The 17,759-nt window shown below is 40.8% G+C and overlaps 1 protein-coding gene across 2 annotated transcripts in view; it reads left to right on the forward strand.

The window, feature by feature from the left end:
* The window catches only part of CDH13 (cadherin 13), a 446,013-nt gene that overhangs the window by 16,576 nt on the left and 411,678 nt on the right, over positions 1-17,759 (forward strand). The window lies entirely within an intron of this gene.

Below are 17,759 nucleotides of genomic sequence, written 5' to 3' on the forward strand. Positions count from 1 at the left end.
ACAGCTGTTTGTTAGAGTGACAGACACCTGGATGTGTCTTTCAAGGCAGAGTTGCATCACTGGGGGCCATGATTAACAGGACATAATGAAGGGACCTCGCTTTCTGCATGCTACTGTATTTCTGATTTTATTTTGCTGATTTCTCACAGCATTTTGATGATAGGATCACTTAAGAGCAAAAAAATCAAGTGTAAATCAAAGGAGGAGCTTGTGAAAAGTCTTATAGGAAGACTTTATCAGCTAGGCTTGTTTGCAGTCACAGCTCAGGATTCCCAAATCACCCATCAGTACATGTTGACCCTGGTAGTGAGAACCCAGAGGAACATGGCTTGTGGGGGATCTTGGAAAAGAGTCTTGTACTCAATCTGTTTATTTGAACTAATTACTTTAATTATAGTAATTAATTTGTATCTTAATGAGCAATCCATCCCTCTATTTGCGCAGTACTGCCAGAATTTAGTCCTCATCTTAGATATGTTGCAGGCTTCTTGTGCCTGTGAAGATGCATTTTCAGAGCACTTGGGGAATTGTGGTTCACAGAATGACTTCACCTAAAGGGGAGGCTTGGCTGTTGTCATTTTATTCTTGTTCAATAATCTGAAATACATCATCAGCATCAATGCTTTACTTAAAGAAAAAGAAGGTTAGAATCAATGGGGTTTAAGAATATTATCCTCTTTCCCCAAGGTTTCTTTTATTTTCCAGAAGTACTCTGTCATTTTCTTTGCTTGGCAACTTAACTTACTTGTGAGCATTTAAAGCAAATTGTGGTCTTAGAAATCTGAGAATAAAAGTAGAAAATATTTATCTCACAATAAGTTTTCATTCCTCTTGCATTTATTGTACCTTGTCCCCTCTACTCTAAATCATGGCAATCAGGCACTGGAAAACATATTTTATATGAGGATCCATGTGAGTCCTGGCAGATGGATAATGGGTTACTCTCAGCTGCTCTTTGCCATTGCTGGATAAACCCCATCTTGCCCTGACTCATAGGAGTCATCAGGCTTCATTTCAGCTTCATCCTTTGTCATCCTGATAGGCAAAGGCACTGGGGAATTAAGACATGAAATTGTTGGTGTTCTTAGAGGAGCAATGTCTGGAACACGTGACAGTTGCTGGATCTGTGTTTCTGTTTAAACTTGCTGAAAGAATTAGGTTCCCATTGTCTCAGTGTGCTGTCTGCAGTTTGCTGTGATCAAAGACAGGAGTGGAGGTGCTCTGCTAGGAATGATCCTCTCCTCCTGCATGAAAGAACAAATTACTACAGGTTTCCCCTTCATGGGATAATGTGTTCATCTACCTGCTTCAGAGCAGTCAGCAGCTCTTTGTGAGGTATTGGTGCAGGCACTGGCTGCTCCTCAGGTGGCTGGAAGTGCCACATTTGTCACTCTTTGCAGTGCTTGTGGCTTTACTCTGAGCTGGTCTGAGGAGGGAAGCAGTGAGACCTGCCCAAACTTCCCCACGTGGCCAAGCTGGTGATTTCCTTTCTATGTGTAACATCTGTGCAGCACAAAAATAAAATGTGACAATCCTTCGTGTCCTCAGTGAAGTGCTTGCTTGAAGTCCTGCACAAAACAACTGGCAGCTGACTGCTGCAAATGGGTTTTTTTTTTCTTTATAACACAATTCAAACTAGAGGTTAAAACTAATAGCTAAGAGTGAGTTGTTTGAATAATAATTGATCAGATTCCTCTAAGTGGAACACTTGGTAAGAAAACAATGATAGCCAGTATGAGTGCTACAAGTTAAATACAAAACTGCATTATGACATTCACATATATATAAGTTCTATCCTAGCAATTTTTTCTTAGACATTTTTAGGTGTAATGCAGCATTTGAGTGACAAGATCTTGAAAAGAAATGCTTGCTTTTTAAAGTTTTTCATCATTTTGACATTATACTCGAGAGCAGTAATTGTGATGTTGTTTCTAAAGTCCAAGAGGTTTATCTGTCAAGTATTAATAACAGATAAACATTTTGTTTGTTTTCTGCATTTAATATACTGTGGTATTAACAGAAGATAGAAATCAGGTTTTCTTTCTCTGATGAGTCCTTAAATTCAATTTAGCTGGGATGAGGTAAACAACACTACGATTTGAAAGAGGATAAACCTCCCTGAGCTATTAGGGAACTTGTATATGCCTGAATGTCCTTGCTATTATCATAACTTTAATCATTGTAAGCTGCAAGCCCATTCAAAGTATTATCTGAGCCTGACAACATCCTCAGTGTTAGCACAATGCATTAAAAAAAAAAGCCTTTTGTGCAATCTCTGTCTCAAGGACAAGCCACCTAATTAACAGACCAGCCTGAAACAGACACTGTTGTGTTTGTCTTTATTAAGACATAATGAATTGCAGAACTCCAAGTTGTTTTTTTTGAATCAGAATGATCTGAGGGAAGCATTTCATGGCAGGGAGTGGAAAAATGTGAAGGCATGAAGTACCACTGTGAGGAGAATGTTAAGTATATCCATGTTGTGTGTCTCCATATATATGTGAAAATATGTATGAATAGATGCAGGATAATACACACAATGTAGGGCAGGCAAAAACCTGTGTCTTGTTGAGTTACAATGACATTTTTTTTAATTCCTAAAGCTAATACTTGGTTTGTAACTCATTATTTTTTTAAATAGTGTTTATGCCTTAAGATTGAAGCTTCTGAACTTTAGATATTCAGCTCAAGTTGCTCTGAGTCTGGGATATTCATATAAAATCCAGTCAGAGCCCAGTCTGACTCTTGCTCTCAGGTTTTGAACCTGTGTGTATTTTGAACACAAACTCACATCAGTGGTATGAAAGCAGGTGCTCAAATCAGCTGTTTTGAAGAGCAAGGACTGAGTATCTTTACTTCAAAGTAACCTGGTCCAGCTGTGCACTACACTCATGGGTTTATGCTTGCTAAATTCTTACAATGGGAGCAGAGATAAAGCAACAGCAGCTGCAGAGCAGAAGTGTGCATGGAGTAGTTTGAAGGACTGATCTATTAGAAGGAATTCAAATAAAAATTTGCCAGGTTTGATGGATTTTTGAAATATCTGGTTGTTATCCTCAAGAGCTTCATTCAGGACCATGTGGATCCTTCCTTCCTGTGTGGTTTTGGCAGGCTGGATCTGATAGTTTTTAACCACAAGTGCTTCCCTGCCTAAACATGCAGCTTCACAGAAGGATTTCTTTGAACAAGCATAATTCATATGCATTATATCCACAAGGATTTGGGCCTCTATCAACGCAATAGGAATAGACCCTTTTAAGATTGTGGAAATACTTGCTCACAAGAGAATACTGATGTGATATTTAAAAAGAGCCTTAAAGCAAGTGTCAAAATATGAGCAGACCTTAGAGATATATCAGGTATAACTATATGCAGGGCAACTTAGAGCAAACCACAAAATGGTGTTTTTATTTTCCCCTGTGGTGTGATGTTATAGCAGAGAATGGTGTGTAGAGCAGAAAATGGAATGTGTTTCCTTTTTTTTCCTCCTGCTTTTAAGTACAGTGACGTGTCCTAATTTAGACCTAATTTTCATTCCTGTAACATTGCTTGTAATAACGTCTAAAGTCCTCAGAATTAATTTGACTGGAAAAATTCCAGAAGGACTTTCAATTTTTCTCATTAAAAACATTATAGATGTCTTAATTAGGCACTGTTATTAATAGTAATATTACTCAATTTAGAACTACACACTTAAGATGTGGTTACCTCTGGTGTGATTAGTCAGAGAAGCTCTGCTATGCAAGGTTGCACACTAGAATTCCTAACAGTTAAATATTTAGAGCCAGATGCTCAGCTGTGTGAATTGTGTGGCTACTGTGGCCTCAGTGGAGCCAGACTAGTGTACATTAACTGGGGATTTGCTATCTAAAGTTATAAACAATCATTTCTGTCTCATCTCCCTTACTGTTTTCTTTTTCTTTCTTGTATTAAGCTTATTTTTGCTCTCCATGGTAGAATAAGTTGATGAAGTAACACATGCATATTGTTCCTGCTCCAGGATAGGCTGTTTAGCCACTAAAACTTAACTAAAGCCACTCTACACTTGTATTTCTCTTCCCCTCTGTTGTCCCAGGGGGGATTTTCCTGACTGAAGTGAACCTGCTCCTGATTTAGAACACAGTTCAAGGACCTTGTCCCCATGTCTTCCACTCTAATGGGATCTGTTACAGGCTCCAAGTTGTGGCAATTTGCTCTGCTTGGTGAGGACCTGCTGCTGCTACATGTGAGGGGAAAATTAGGTGGAATGTTTTCTTTGCTTGCCTAGACACAGGTTTACACAAACTTTTAAAGTACTCTGCAGACCACTTAATGTGTGTATTTTCCTGTTAGAAGATTGAAAAGAGCTATTTAGGTTTATTATATTTGTGCCTGGCTCTGTTAGCACAGAGGAACCCATGACAGTGTTCAGGTCTATAATTACTGTGGCTCCTGTTTGATGTTGCTGATGTTTATTGTGACTGGGGATGGGAAAGGTTGTTGGCTACCTGGGCTGTTGCTGCTCTGTGCCTTCAGCTGGGGAGCTTGTACAAAACAACAGCTGGACTTTGATTACCATCAGGTTGTAAGATTTTGTTTAAAAAGTCACCCCTACACCCCTTAAAATCACACAGCAAATGTGCCAATTTTTAAAGTTTATTTGCAAAGTGAGGTGTAAATTAAATTGAAAATAACACACCAAATTTTTTCCTGTTCTGTTGCTCAGCGATCCCAGGGTTTATATTCCAGGTGTTTTCAATGTGTAAATTCTTACCTAGGCTGTGTAAGAGCTCATTTGTTTGGCAGAAAAAGCTGCTCTTTGTGTGAACTGTGTGAAAGCCAGATTTGTCATCCTGCAGGTAGTTCAAGCACGAAATGAACAGTCCTCACACATTCAGGTTCAGGTGGACAGATGTGCACAGGGCTGTTCAAGGCATCTGGATACAGACTTGGTGTATGGGAGACTACTGAAACCTCAAAATGCTACAGACATTTGCATCTGTTCACTGGTGTATATAATGACGAGTTATTTGGGGTAGTGGGGTGTGAAGCTTAAGAGGAGCTTAATGATTTTTCCTTTAATAAATCATTTGACTACAGAAGTGTCATCTTTTATTAGCTTGCAATTTTGTAAAAGTTAAGATTGAGCATAATGTTGCATATAATTCTAAAACATCTGGTACCAATATCTAGTAGCAGCTGTTTAGTACCTGAAATATAAACAAAACATGATTTTATCCATAGCTGTTATAGTTAATTTTTCTGGAAGTTTTGGAGTAGATGTACTATGCAATAGATCTGTTCAGGAGAAAGAGTGAGTGAAAATTAAGATATTGTTCTAAACCTCAGCAAATACAACAGGTCTGCATAAAATGTTGACTAGGAAAACAGCTGTGTTTCTAAAAAGATTTTGTTTTCTATTGAAATGAAGGAAAAAACTTTAGGAGAGATCCTAAAATGACTGATAGCCCTTAACTACATTGTCTTCGTAGTGAAGTGCATCCCATTAAAATTTATGATCTGTTATAATTGTGTTCATATAGTTTCTTTTTTTCCAATCCCTCTTTCTCTGAGGAAAGTTACCCAGTGCTTTGACTGTGGTGATATACATAGAGCTCTATTCCTGGTGCTTGAACACCAAAAGGAAAATAAAACAACCCCTCAAACAAAGCAAAGTGAAAATGAGGTGACAGCAGTTCACTCTCTGCTTTTCCTGTCTGGCTGTGTCTTGGCACCCTCGGGAAGTGTGGGGGCTGCATTGTGACATGGAGCAGAGAGCAGGCAGAGCAGAGGTGCCTGCATTGTGACATGGAGCAGGCAGAGCAGGGGTGCCTGCATTGAGACATGGAGCAGAGAGCAGGGGTGCCTGCATTGAGACATGGAGCAGAGAGCAGGCAGAGCAGGGGTGCCTGCATTGAGACATGGAGCAGAGAGCAGGGGTGCCTGCATTGTGACATGGAGCAGGGAGCAGGCAGAGCAGGGGTGCCTGCATTGAGACATGGAGCAGGGAGCAGGCAGAGTAGAGGGGGCTGCATTGTGACATGGAGCAGGCAGAGCAGAGGTGCCTGCATTGTGACATGGAGCAGGCAGAGCAGAGGTGCCTGCATTGTGACATGGAGCAGGCAGAGCAGAGGTGCCTGCATTGTGGCATGGAGCAGAGAGCAGGCAGAGCAGGGGTGCCTGCATTGAGACATGGAGCAGGCAGAGCAGGGGTGCCTGCATTGAGACATGGAGCAGGCAGAGCAGAGGTGCCTGCATTGTGGCATGGAGCAGAGAGCAGAGGTGCCTGCATTGTGACATGGAGCAGGGAGCAGGCAGAGCAGAGGTGCCTGCATTGTGGCATGGAGCAGGCAGAGCAGAGGTGCCTGCATTGTGGCATGGAGCAGGGAGCAGGCAGAGCAGAGGTGCTTTTGGGCTGCTGCAGTTGGAGCTGCGCCTGTGATCCCTCCCCAGGGCCCACTCTGCAGGGTCACATTGCAGAGTTTCTCCCTCTGTCCCATCTGGGCATCCATCAGATGTGATTGCTCTTTGAGAAGATGGTGCTGCACCTGCTGAGCCTCCCCTTGACCCTGGGAACTCAGCTTGGTTTTCTGCCATGCCATGGATGAGCAATACCCATTTCAGACACACCCAGTGATGGGAATGTGGTTTATGGGAGGACTGAATGTGCACAATCAAGCAGTATTTCCTGTGCTATGTCTCTATGAACTGTTCCTTTTAAATCTTGCCACTGTAAGAAGCAGAGAGGTTTGCCAAGTAATCTGACTTTAGTGTTGCTTGTAGCAGGTTCTGGTCATCCTGGAGTCATTGGTGGGATTTATAGAGAAGCAGAATAAGATCTCAGAATATTGCAGAGCATCAAAAGCTGTACATGTGCCACTAGCATACTTTCCTTCTCCTTTGATGGTTCTTTCCAGGTTCCTCTGGGATGTGAATTCTATTTAGGGCACCAGTATTCTAGCAATCCTTTTATCCAGTCACGTGTAAACTACCTGTACAGAATAATATCGCTTTAAGGGTGGAATGATGTCGATATTTGAAACTTGAATAAATTTTTTTCAATCTGTACGATGGTCCCTGAGGAGTGCAAATGGTTAACTCTGATGCTGGATGTCTGTTTTTCCTTTTCACTTCTTAGTAAGGACACAAGAGGACTCTTTAAGAATGTGAGCCCAATGAAGTTTATTTCTGTCTTGGGGCATTGAGTTTCTTTTGATGTTTGCCTATTTCCAGCAGTGATTAAAAGTCACCCATCCAGCACCTTGATCTGTGCCTACCATGAGTCTGTAATCTGTGTGGCAGAACAAGTAGACCTCTGACTGTGTAGGCATGATTTTTACTTCATTCTGTGCATGTGTAACTAGAAAAATTCCCAATTTTCTGTTACAGTGAAATGAGAATTTTACTGGATGATTCAGGTCCTTTACCTATAAGTTGATTTTAAACCCATTATGCAGTACGGGTGTTCAAGAGTAAATAATTTATAATCATAGCCTCATGCTTGAGGATGCTAAATATCAGTAATTTTGTATTATAACTCATTAAGGATGACATTTGGGCTCCCAGGGGGCTGTTTGTAAAACTCCCTTGGCCTCAGTAATGTCAGGATTTCACCATAAGTGTTACCTAAAAAATAAAATGATGACATTTCACTTTTTACTAAATCCAATTAATCTCCATTAATTGCATAATAATTTAAAATGTAATCTTATTTGAAAAGCTTGGAAGTGCACCAAAAACTGTGACCTAGATCCTGCAGTTTTTGACTTGTCTATGAAATAGAAGGGTTTTTTTGTGCATGCACAGGGTAGCTGCAGTCATTTCTAACTGCTTACAGGATCTTGGCTTGGTTGTGTACACAGGATATTCCCTTGGAACCAGACCTGAGCTGGTGCTGTCTGGAACATGATGCTCTTTCAAGCAGCAAATGCAACAAATTGTCACCAGGTTACAGCTGCAACAGGGGAGTTTTCGTTCTGCATCAACAAATTGGAGTCTGAGAAACCTTTAGGTTGGAAAGGCCTTTAAGGTCAAGTCCAAACCTTTACCCAGCACAGCCAAGTCCAGCCCTAGACCCTGTCCTTAAGTGCACCCCATTTGTGCATCAGCTGCTTTGCTATGGACTCTTGGGCTGGTTGGTGCTCCTGGTCCTTATGTGGATGGGGGTTTGGGCCACTGATGCTCCTGGCCCTGGGATCTGTGGGCTCCTGAAAGCTTTCTCAGCTTCTGTGGAGTTTCCTGTGGTTTGAGACTCCCCTGGGCACTTTCCTGAAATGTTCCACTGTGGGTTGTGCTGGCACTGGGCCTGCTCACTGTGGCAAATGAGGCTCTCCTGAGAAAGAGCAAAGTGTGGATTTGTGTCATCTTTGGACAGAGAACGAAGCAGAGTGTGGGTGAATGCTCTTGGCATTAGACAAGAAAATAAGAGGATACAAACTCATTACCTTATCATCATTGTCTGTCACTTGGAAAGATGCATTGCCTGGATGAGGAGGAGTAGATCAAAATGAAGTGTTCAGGATCTCAAATAGAAGGAACTTTGTCCTACGTCCTCCTGAGGTGACACAAGCTGCTGTCAGATGTGCTTGGGACTGCCCTAGCACTGGCCAGCTATTGTGCTCTTTTTATCTGTTCTATTAAATTGTCTTTCCCTGCATGCAGAATGCCTGTTAAAAATGATCTCTGCCCTGTGTTAATTCCCAAATGTGCCTGGGTATGTTACTGGAAGCTAATCCAAGAGCTTTGCATAGATCCCGTGGCCTCTAAGCATTTACACACCATGAGGACTTTTTATTTTTGCTCCTTGGGTTTGTGTCCAATGGTCCCTGTGTAGGAAATGGAGACCATGGGCATCTCTGGGGTTCCTGGGTCCTGGAGCTATGAATCTGAAAGTCAATGGGACCTTTTCAGTCCCTTGGAGCCAATAAGAGTATAAAAGGCAGCAGGTGCTTTACCTTAGGTTATTTCATCTCAAACTGGCTAAGATGGCTGAGATTTATTTGGTGTAGAGCACGTATGCCAAGGGTAATCACATCCAGAACATTTTTATGGTTGCTTTTCTAATTCATTTTAACCAAAGTATGCAAAACTGCCCCTTGTAAGATGTTAATTCACTTCCTTTGGGAGATCTCTGGTGAAGATATTTCAGTGCCTCTCTATTAGAGAAAGATATTTTGAGACTTCAGAACTCAACTGGAGGAGGCCCTGAAGGATGTGGTCTGACTTTGAAGTTTTGAGTAGGAGGTTGGACTAATTGACCTCCAGAGCCCTCTTCCAACCTCAGGTATTCTGTGAGTCTGTGGTGATCTTGTTATTTGTAATGTCCTTCTTGCCAAATGTTCTCCTTGCTCCTTATGGACGTATTTATGTTACAAACTGAATTGGTTTGTGGTCTTACTGTACCCTTTAAAAATGAGCAGAATAAAATCTGTACATTGCAAGGGAAATAACTCCCTGGTACAACCACAAATGAAAGTAGGGGTTTGATATCTTATAAATAGGTGGAAATTTTTCTTAAATTGTGAGTATTTCTCCTTATGTCTTTCATTCCTTGTAATTCATTCTGGTTTTTGATGGCAAAACATATTGAGTGCAACTTCAATAATTTCCCAAGTGCTGTTTGTAGCTTGTGTCATCATGCAACTTACAGTAGATGGGCTTTGAATGTGGCTTTCTGTATCAGCAAGTTAATACAGGTTTTCTATTTTGCTGCATCTTTGCACCAGTAAGAGGACTGCTATTGTGGAGGGCATTCTACATGGTACTTGCCATGATATTTATTTTCTGAAAAAAAGTTATTTCAGTGTACAAGTGTAACAGAGGAGGAGACCTTTTCATCTCACTATTAAAGCAATTCTAAACTTCATGAATTTGGCTGTAGCGAGTGAGCTGGGCTTGAATTGTGCCTGTATTCTAAGAGATTTCATGGCTTTGTTAAAAGAAAGTTTTAATGTCACAAAGTCAGGTGTGGAGATATTTATAATTCCAGCATTTGCTTGTTTTCTTGCATTACAGCAGAATCTGGGTGTTCTGTATCAGAGATGCAGTATATTGCTTATCTTTTTAGAGCAGTTCTTGTATTTCTTATTTGGAGGAAGTGGAAAGATTTTCATTGGGTATTGGGCTCTTTTTTTTGTTCCTTTATGATATCTGCTCCTACTTATTGAAATGGCAGCTCTCTCCTCTACCTGTGATGAGAACTGATTCAATTTCTTTCTCCTGTGCTGCCACTGACCTGGGAGGAGCTACCTGCAGCCATTTGCAAGGTCACTTTATTATCCTCATTTAACTGTCCTTTAAAATTCTTCTCTGTTGTAAGGAATCAGTAACTTCACTCTGGAGTTATTGGCAAGCAACAGCAATTGGGAATATCTTCCACTCCTCTCTGAATTATTTGTTGTGTCCTAGGCTGGGGTTGCCTGGGGCATGAGATTTTTGCTTCTGAATTTGTGTGTGTACTGGCCCTGACCTGGGGAATCCTTCCACGGTATGTGTAAATAACAAACACTGATGTAAATCCCAGAGAACTTGTCAAGGCATTAGATCAATCTGAGCCAGCTTAGCATGAAACATTCAAGGTATTGACTCTGCACCTGAATCTCTTGAATGTGCTCGTGACACTGGTATGAATTCACAGGCAGATTTCCTAATGGTATTTCCTGTTTTGCTCCCTTCTGACACTCACCAATTAATGAATAAAAGGCAGCTTTGAGAGTGAGGCTGGAGAAGGAAATGTATTCATCCTATGCAGATTTAAGAGCCCAAGTTAGATACCTAGGCTTTCCAATGGTAATTCAGCCTTTAGTAAGCAAATGAAAGCATCTAAATTAGGAATCTGCTTCTTTCTTCTGCCAGTACCGTGAAGCTGTGTGCCTGATTTTGACAAGTTCTGTAATGTGAATAATCTAAGCTGCTGTCTCATTTATTTTTCAAGCCCCTGTGAGCATCAAATGGGAAGACTGGGCTGTAAGAGACCTCTAAACTCCTTCACTGGGGACTTTAGAGTGTCCCCATCTGCATGCAAGTTGTGAAAGAGGAGGGATTAGTCTGTAGTGAAAGACCCAAGAGGCTGGTTATGCTGGATGAGAATGTTAACAGAACTCTCTACACTCTTGTTTTGTTTCCCTTTTTGTGAGAACTGGGCAAATAGCTCACTGGAAGGGTTCATGAATAGGAAAGAAATAAGAGTTTTGCTAATTGGTTTTCAGGCCTCTGAACTGTATGAGGAGAGTGGGCATAATTTAACTTTTTTCTCCTTGCAATCATTACACAAATACCGTGTCCATTTTAATGATTTCACTTAGCAAACCTTTGCAATGTGGGGATTTTTTGACCCTGTGCCCCTCCTTATGGCAGAGATAAAAAAGAGAAGATATTTTGAAATAACAGTTTAAATCTGATGCAAAAATGGGACCTGTAAGGTTTTGTTTTTTTTTTTTTCTATTTGCATGCTATACCATGGCACTTAGATGCATGGCACTTTATTCTGTTTTATGACACAGGATGCATCTCTGGCTGATATACTGCAGGCAAGGCTGCTTTAATGCTGTCAGCCTGCATTAACTTACCACTCCAATGAACACTGGCCAAGTGAGACATGGGATGAATAACTCAAGTGGCAAAATAATGTCAAATCCCACAGCTTGTCTTCTACAAGCTGCCAGTTATTTATTAACAATTAGATCCAAATATCTTATTCAGAACCAACAATATGCTTTGTGAGCAAGGAAAGTGGAAACAACTGATCTTTGCTGGAGTATTTTGCTGATAAATCTGAAGTCTGTCTTTTAAAGGATAATTCTACAGAAATGCCCACGGAATCTTTGAGTGCTCTGATGGTTTTTCCTGGGAAAGAGCTGCTGAAATCCACAAGTGAAATACAAGTTATGGGTGAGCTTGTAGAGACTTGAATTTTTAGCAGCATGGTGTTTGTAATTCAGCTTGGGCCATCAGCTTCAGCGTTTTTATCAGTGCCATCAGCAGCAGCTTCTGGTGCTGAGTTACTGGATCTATGCAGAAAGGAGTTTAAAAAAATGATCGCCATCCATGGTGCAATTATGTACCCAATACCCTTTCCTCAGTGAAGAAAGGAGCAACACTATGCTTTAGAACTTGCCTTGTGAAAGGGTCTCATTTTCTCAGAATACTCTTAGTTTAGACTAATTAAATGTTGATATTCAAATGTTTGTTTCTCACCATACAAAATGCATGATTTTACTATTAGTCCAAAAAGCTTTTTCCATCTTCCTTCTCTGTGGGTCTGTGTTCCTCTAGGGAAGGGTCTGTTCTAGCAGCACGAAGGGGACAAATCCTGGCACCTGGGCAATAATGGGCTGAGCTAAAGCCATGAGACCCTTGGGATGTGAGTGTTGGCAGGTGCTGAGCTTTGGCATGGGATGTAAACCTATCTCAGAGGATGCATGCAAACAGGGGAAAAAAGAAAGCATTGAAGGAAGAGGGCAATGTATGATAATTCTCAGTTGGTTGTGGTAGGTGTTCTTGGGAGAGCATTGAGAAGGTTGTAAGTTGATTCAATAGACCTGAAAGATTTGGTGATGTCCATGTTTTCTCTCTGTTAAGTGAGATATTTTTTTCCCCAAAAAGAGAAAGGTTGACTCTCTGACCGTTTTGGTGCAGCACCTTTTGCCCTCTTAGTGCAGGGGTTAAGCAAGCATCACAGGCTGCTGCAATGCAGTTTGTTCTTGGAGAGGATGATGATGATGATGATGATAACAGAGTATTCAGGTGCACAATAATGGTGAGACACAGCCACACACAGCATTTGTAGCTAAGCCAACAGTAAAGCTGCCAAGTAAAGGGGTGGTTCTGGTTTTCCATGCTTTTCCAGTCACTTCATCCTTCTGAAAACAGCTAATTAGGCCACGTCCTCATGATCTGCAGAAACAAATTAAACTGGACTTCAAACTTCAACAGTGATGATGGTGGTGTCTCTTCTATTGCACAACCAGCTGCTGCATGAAAAATGCCAGTGCTTATACAGCTTGCACTCTGATTTATTGAGCCTTTGGAGTGTTCTGCAGCGCTGGCAGAGCTCTCTGTCACAGTCCTGTTACCCACAGGTTTTGATACCTGCCTCTTCAAGTGCTCAGGGTGTTGCAATCTTTGGTCTATCTCCTCTTGATTATTTTGTTAGAAGAGGTTCTTGAGGAAAGATGCTTTTCAAATACTTGTCCCACTATAGAGTGCATCCTCTTTCTCTTATAATTCCTAGTGCCAAGCCAGAGGTACACTTGGACAAAAGTTGTCTGGATGTTCAGGAACTGGTGTTAAAGAGGTTAGAACACAGCAAAGATGAGTGGGGGGAGGAGGGCACGCATTCAATAAAAAAACCATTTATACAACAAAAAGGGTCTAATGCTTGAAAGAATAAAGATCCAGAGGCAGCTCTGGGTCAAGGGTTCATTCCAATGCCTCCTTACAATCCAGAGATGAATGCCATGCTCTCTCTGCTTTTATATCACCCACTTACCCTGGCAGAAGTGGTGACTGCTATTGCCCAGGACAGGCAGGGGGTGCCTGAGGAACTGGGAATTCTTGTGCTGAGTGCAGGGCACACCCTCAGGGCAGAGCCTGGGGCTTGCCTGGCTCTCCTGTGACAGTGAGACATTATTAACAAACACTGACAAACCACATGCTTTGCAAATCCTTCTCCAGGCCTGCTCCTGATGCTCCCTCCAGGAATACTGGGCTCTGCTGTGCTCCCACCAGCAAGAACTTTCATGGGCTTTTCCCCCCGACTAACTGCTCATTTGACAATTTATCTCAATGGTTTCTTGGCATCTTTGCTCGGTTCTCATTCAAAATCTACTAATACCTGCTGAAAGTTGGCTTTTGCCCTCGCTGCCACAAATTCAGCATCTATGAATGACTAATTGAACTCTGGGTACCAGGTGTGAATGTCAGTGCATGCTGCAGTGAGTCCATGGCAGTCAAGCTGGTGTAATTCTGCTTGTCATGGATGGAAAAGTAGGGAGGGCACAGCAGCTGGGGAGGATGGGTTGCTGTTTTCTGCTCTGCTTGCTTGGCTGAGATGGAGCAAGGTGTTGCTGATATAAGCACCACCTGGTCTAAAAACTGAAGTCTGAATTAAAAAATATTTAAAAAATCCAGGCAGTGTTCCCTATTGTCAGAGCTTTGTTCCCTATAGTAAGAGTTTTGAGATGTTTAATCAGCAGTTTCATTAAATTGCTGTTGATGTAGAATGTTTGTCCTAGGAGTTAGGAATGACTGCCTGTGGTGTTTTGTTATTTCACATTCCCACATATCAAGATGTGAAAAGTGATACTGAGATCTCTTGTAAATCATGTTAAGCTCTAGCAAGGCACTATTGTAGCTCTGTACAAGAACTTGCTGCCTCTGTTCTGTAACCTTAACTATAAAAACAAAATATCTGGGCTGCTGCTGTTACTGGTTTGGATGACAGGGTAATAGTGGCTCTCAAATTAGTAAACTTTTTACAGTGTTTTATACCAAAAAGTTTCTACAAATGGAGTGTCCTGAAAATAACCAGCTATGGCAATTCTAAATGGGAAACTACACCTTCATTAGGTTTGTGGCTTAGATATGAGACAAGTGGAAATTATTCCAGCCCTTCAAATGATTCCAAATGCTCCATTTTTAGGATGGGAACATCCACATAAGAATTGTCTTAACTATCTGCTACAATTCTTGGTTTTTACATGAATTTTGATATTGATTCCAACAGATGTGACCAGCTGGAATCAGCAAAGTGCAAGATTAGTCCTTGCCTTTTTTAATTAAAATTTGTAAAACTTGTCATTGTAACAAGCTTAGTTTCTGTCCTGTCTTCTTCACTGTCTCTGTGCATGACACTGATCACTTGCTGCATGTTCTCTGTACTTTTGTTCTCTGAAAAATGTTTTAATATAGTTGAGAATTCTTTTAATGAGGGAAAGGGAGACTTAAGGACAGAGGAAGATCAGTGGCCATTCTCAGACTGACATGATTGTTGAAAGCATTGACAGACACAGCCTTTGATCTGGTTTTTGAGGAGTTTTCTTTTTCAGTGCTGAAGCAGAAGCAGTCAGACTACCATGTTCAAACAGTTTGTAGTTCATTCCATTATCTAAGAACACTCCTTTAATAACTTAATTCTTTCTAGAAATCATAATTCATTTCATCTTAAAACTTCATATACCAATTGCCAAACTTTTCAACAACTTAGGAATGTCTGTCAGGTTTTGTTAACTTTCAGTTCTTAAATTTGTGCCATTCCCTTGAAGGCACTTTTAGATTCCTTCTTGCAGCAATCCTGTGCAGTTTTAAATTGTAAACCTTTCTCTGGGAATCCATAAATACAAGTGTGCCATGTTAAATTTGGTAAATATAAAATTAAAGTCTGTAGGGCAAGGGAGCAGCAGGAGATGTTGAATTTCTCCGCTTTTGCAGTGAGCTCTAGGAGCCAGCTCCCAGTGGTGACATCAGGAAACAAAGTGTGGGAGGATCTGAGTTCCCATCTTGCTGCCTGCTCTGGGAAGGTCAAGACTTTCCTCTTTGCTGGCTTCCCATATCCTCAGAATGAAATGCTGGGCAGATTGTCCCTTCCCTGTCATGGGCACTCATGCTGGAAGGGAAAGTTGGGATAAAAGAGGGAACCTGCTGAATTCCTTGCTGCTTGTAGAGCTGTGCTGCTGGTCCCAGCAGTTTATAGAAGTTTATGCTCTTTGTAGAAAGACAATCAGAAGTTGAAAGCTGTCTCTGCTGCTTTCTCTTTTTCTATTTTAATCTTCTGTTTTCAGAGAGAATAAAGCTGGTTATGCCCTTTTTCTTTCCTTGCTTTGTCTCTTGATGCTGTTATTTTCAGCCTGCTCTTCTCTGGGCAGGTAACCTGGTTGTCTAGGGGAAAAAAGGCTTCTCCTTTAGCATGAAAGTGAAATTTCAGCTTCTCCTGTAAAATGCAAGTATTGTTCCTACATCTGAATATAACATTAACATAACTGAAGTGAAAAAGCACTACTGCTATGAAATTATAGGAGCTTCTTTAGCTACAATTTACTCAGGCTCTAGAATGTAACTAATTAAAGGAAGTTTCCTCATTCCTCCCCAAAGAGTATCTGCTATGCAGATTTGAGGTATGGTGAAAAAACCATGGAACAATTTAAAATTAAGATATTTTAACATCTTTAAAGAGCATAGAAATACTATGAAATGTGTATTTCATCAGAGAAACATCCAGCATCTTTCACAGCAGGGACTGACAGGCCATATCAAACCTTGCTCTGTGACAGTTTCTGACCCTGAGCAATGAGATCACTCAGCATACACACAGTGTGAGTTAATTTGGTAAACAGTTGATAAAAAGGCTACTAAAATTGCTGGTGGTCTCTCTGTTGTCTTCAGTGTGGTGTGCATAATATTTTGTTCATGGTGGTTATGAAAGAGTTGAGGTTACACTGAACTAAACCAGCTGTGGCATTTCTATTTAGCTGCAATCTCATGAATCATCAACCATGGTAAACTAACTTCTGGTTTTGTTATTCAAAGAAAAGTTTCAATAGGAAAACTTGTCATATATGAACTTTGAAATAATTGAAAGTACCAGAGACTCTTTGGAAAGGCTTTTCTGCTCATTTAATTAAAGCTCACCTTCCTCCTGGAAGAACTTATTAAAGCAAGCTTGGTTTAGCTGAGTATAACTCCTTGGTAATACCACTTACAACTTTGGAAGTGGCATGACTTGTATCTTCTAACAGACTGGGCAATAAACTTGTGTGTATATATATATATGCCCAAAACCCACCAGGATCAGTAATTTTAATAATTCCTTACAACTGAAATAATTGACTGGTTTCTCTGCTGCTGTTTCAGATGGTTGCAATGGGAATATTTTGTCTAAGTGCTTGTAAAGTGTGACAGATTTCAGAGCTCACCAGTTTGGAGCAGAGGTGTTCCAGCTGTGGGCAAGTCCTATGGAGGCTACTCTGAAGCTCCATGAAAATTGGGTAGAGCTGGAATAAATAAATGCTGAGTGGACTAAAAGATGGGTAAACCTAAGAATGGCTGGGGTGCTAGGGCACAAATCACACAGCCATACATCGTGCTTTACTGTAGTCTGTGCAAAGAGAAGTTTATTGAGAGATTTGTTATGCAAATAAAATGTCATAAGAGCTGGCACTTCAAAGGCCTGTGCGTGCATTTGCCATATAATTGCCTGGAGAAAAAGGCTGTTTGGATGTTGAGCCTTTATTTGCATTTGGAGGATTAGCAGAATGTTTACTTTACTACCCTTAGCCTTTAAGTGCTCTTAAGCTGTTTTTCCAAGAGAGCTGAATTTATTCAGTGTAACTTCTTGATTGACACAGCAAGAGGAGCACATCAACCAAATGTGCAGGACCTTGCAGCAAGCAGCTCCTTTCCTTTGTGACCTTGTAACACGTAATGGAACCAGTGGATTTGAATTAAAAAATAAATAAATACAGATTATTACTAACAGTACAGATTTCCCATGGAAAAAAATGTACCCAGATGAGGATAAAGATTAGAGCTGACAGAATAATGTTTCTTCCCTGTTAACTTTATCATACCTTAAAAATATTCAGTGCATATAATTTATTTTCATTTTCATTATCTTCCCAAGCTTAGGTGACATGTTCAGCTTCCAGAGAAGTTAATGGAAATCTCAATACTGACTTCAGAGGACTTTAGGTCAGGTTTTAAATGACAAAGAATGAGCCCCAAATATTTATGCATATTTATGAATCGAGTGAAAATTTGTTAATGAAATGTTCATACACGCTTCA

This window comes from Agelaius phoeniceus, chromosome 12 (genome assembly GCF_051311805.1).
Source record: "Agelaius phoeniceus isolate bAgePho1 chromosome 12, bAgePho1.hap1, whole genome shotgun sequence".
NCBI lineage: Eukaryota > Metazoa > Chordata > Aves > Passeriformes > Icteridae > Agelaius > Agelaius phoeniceus.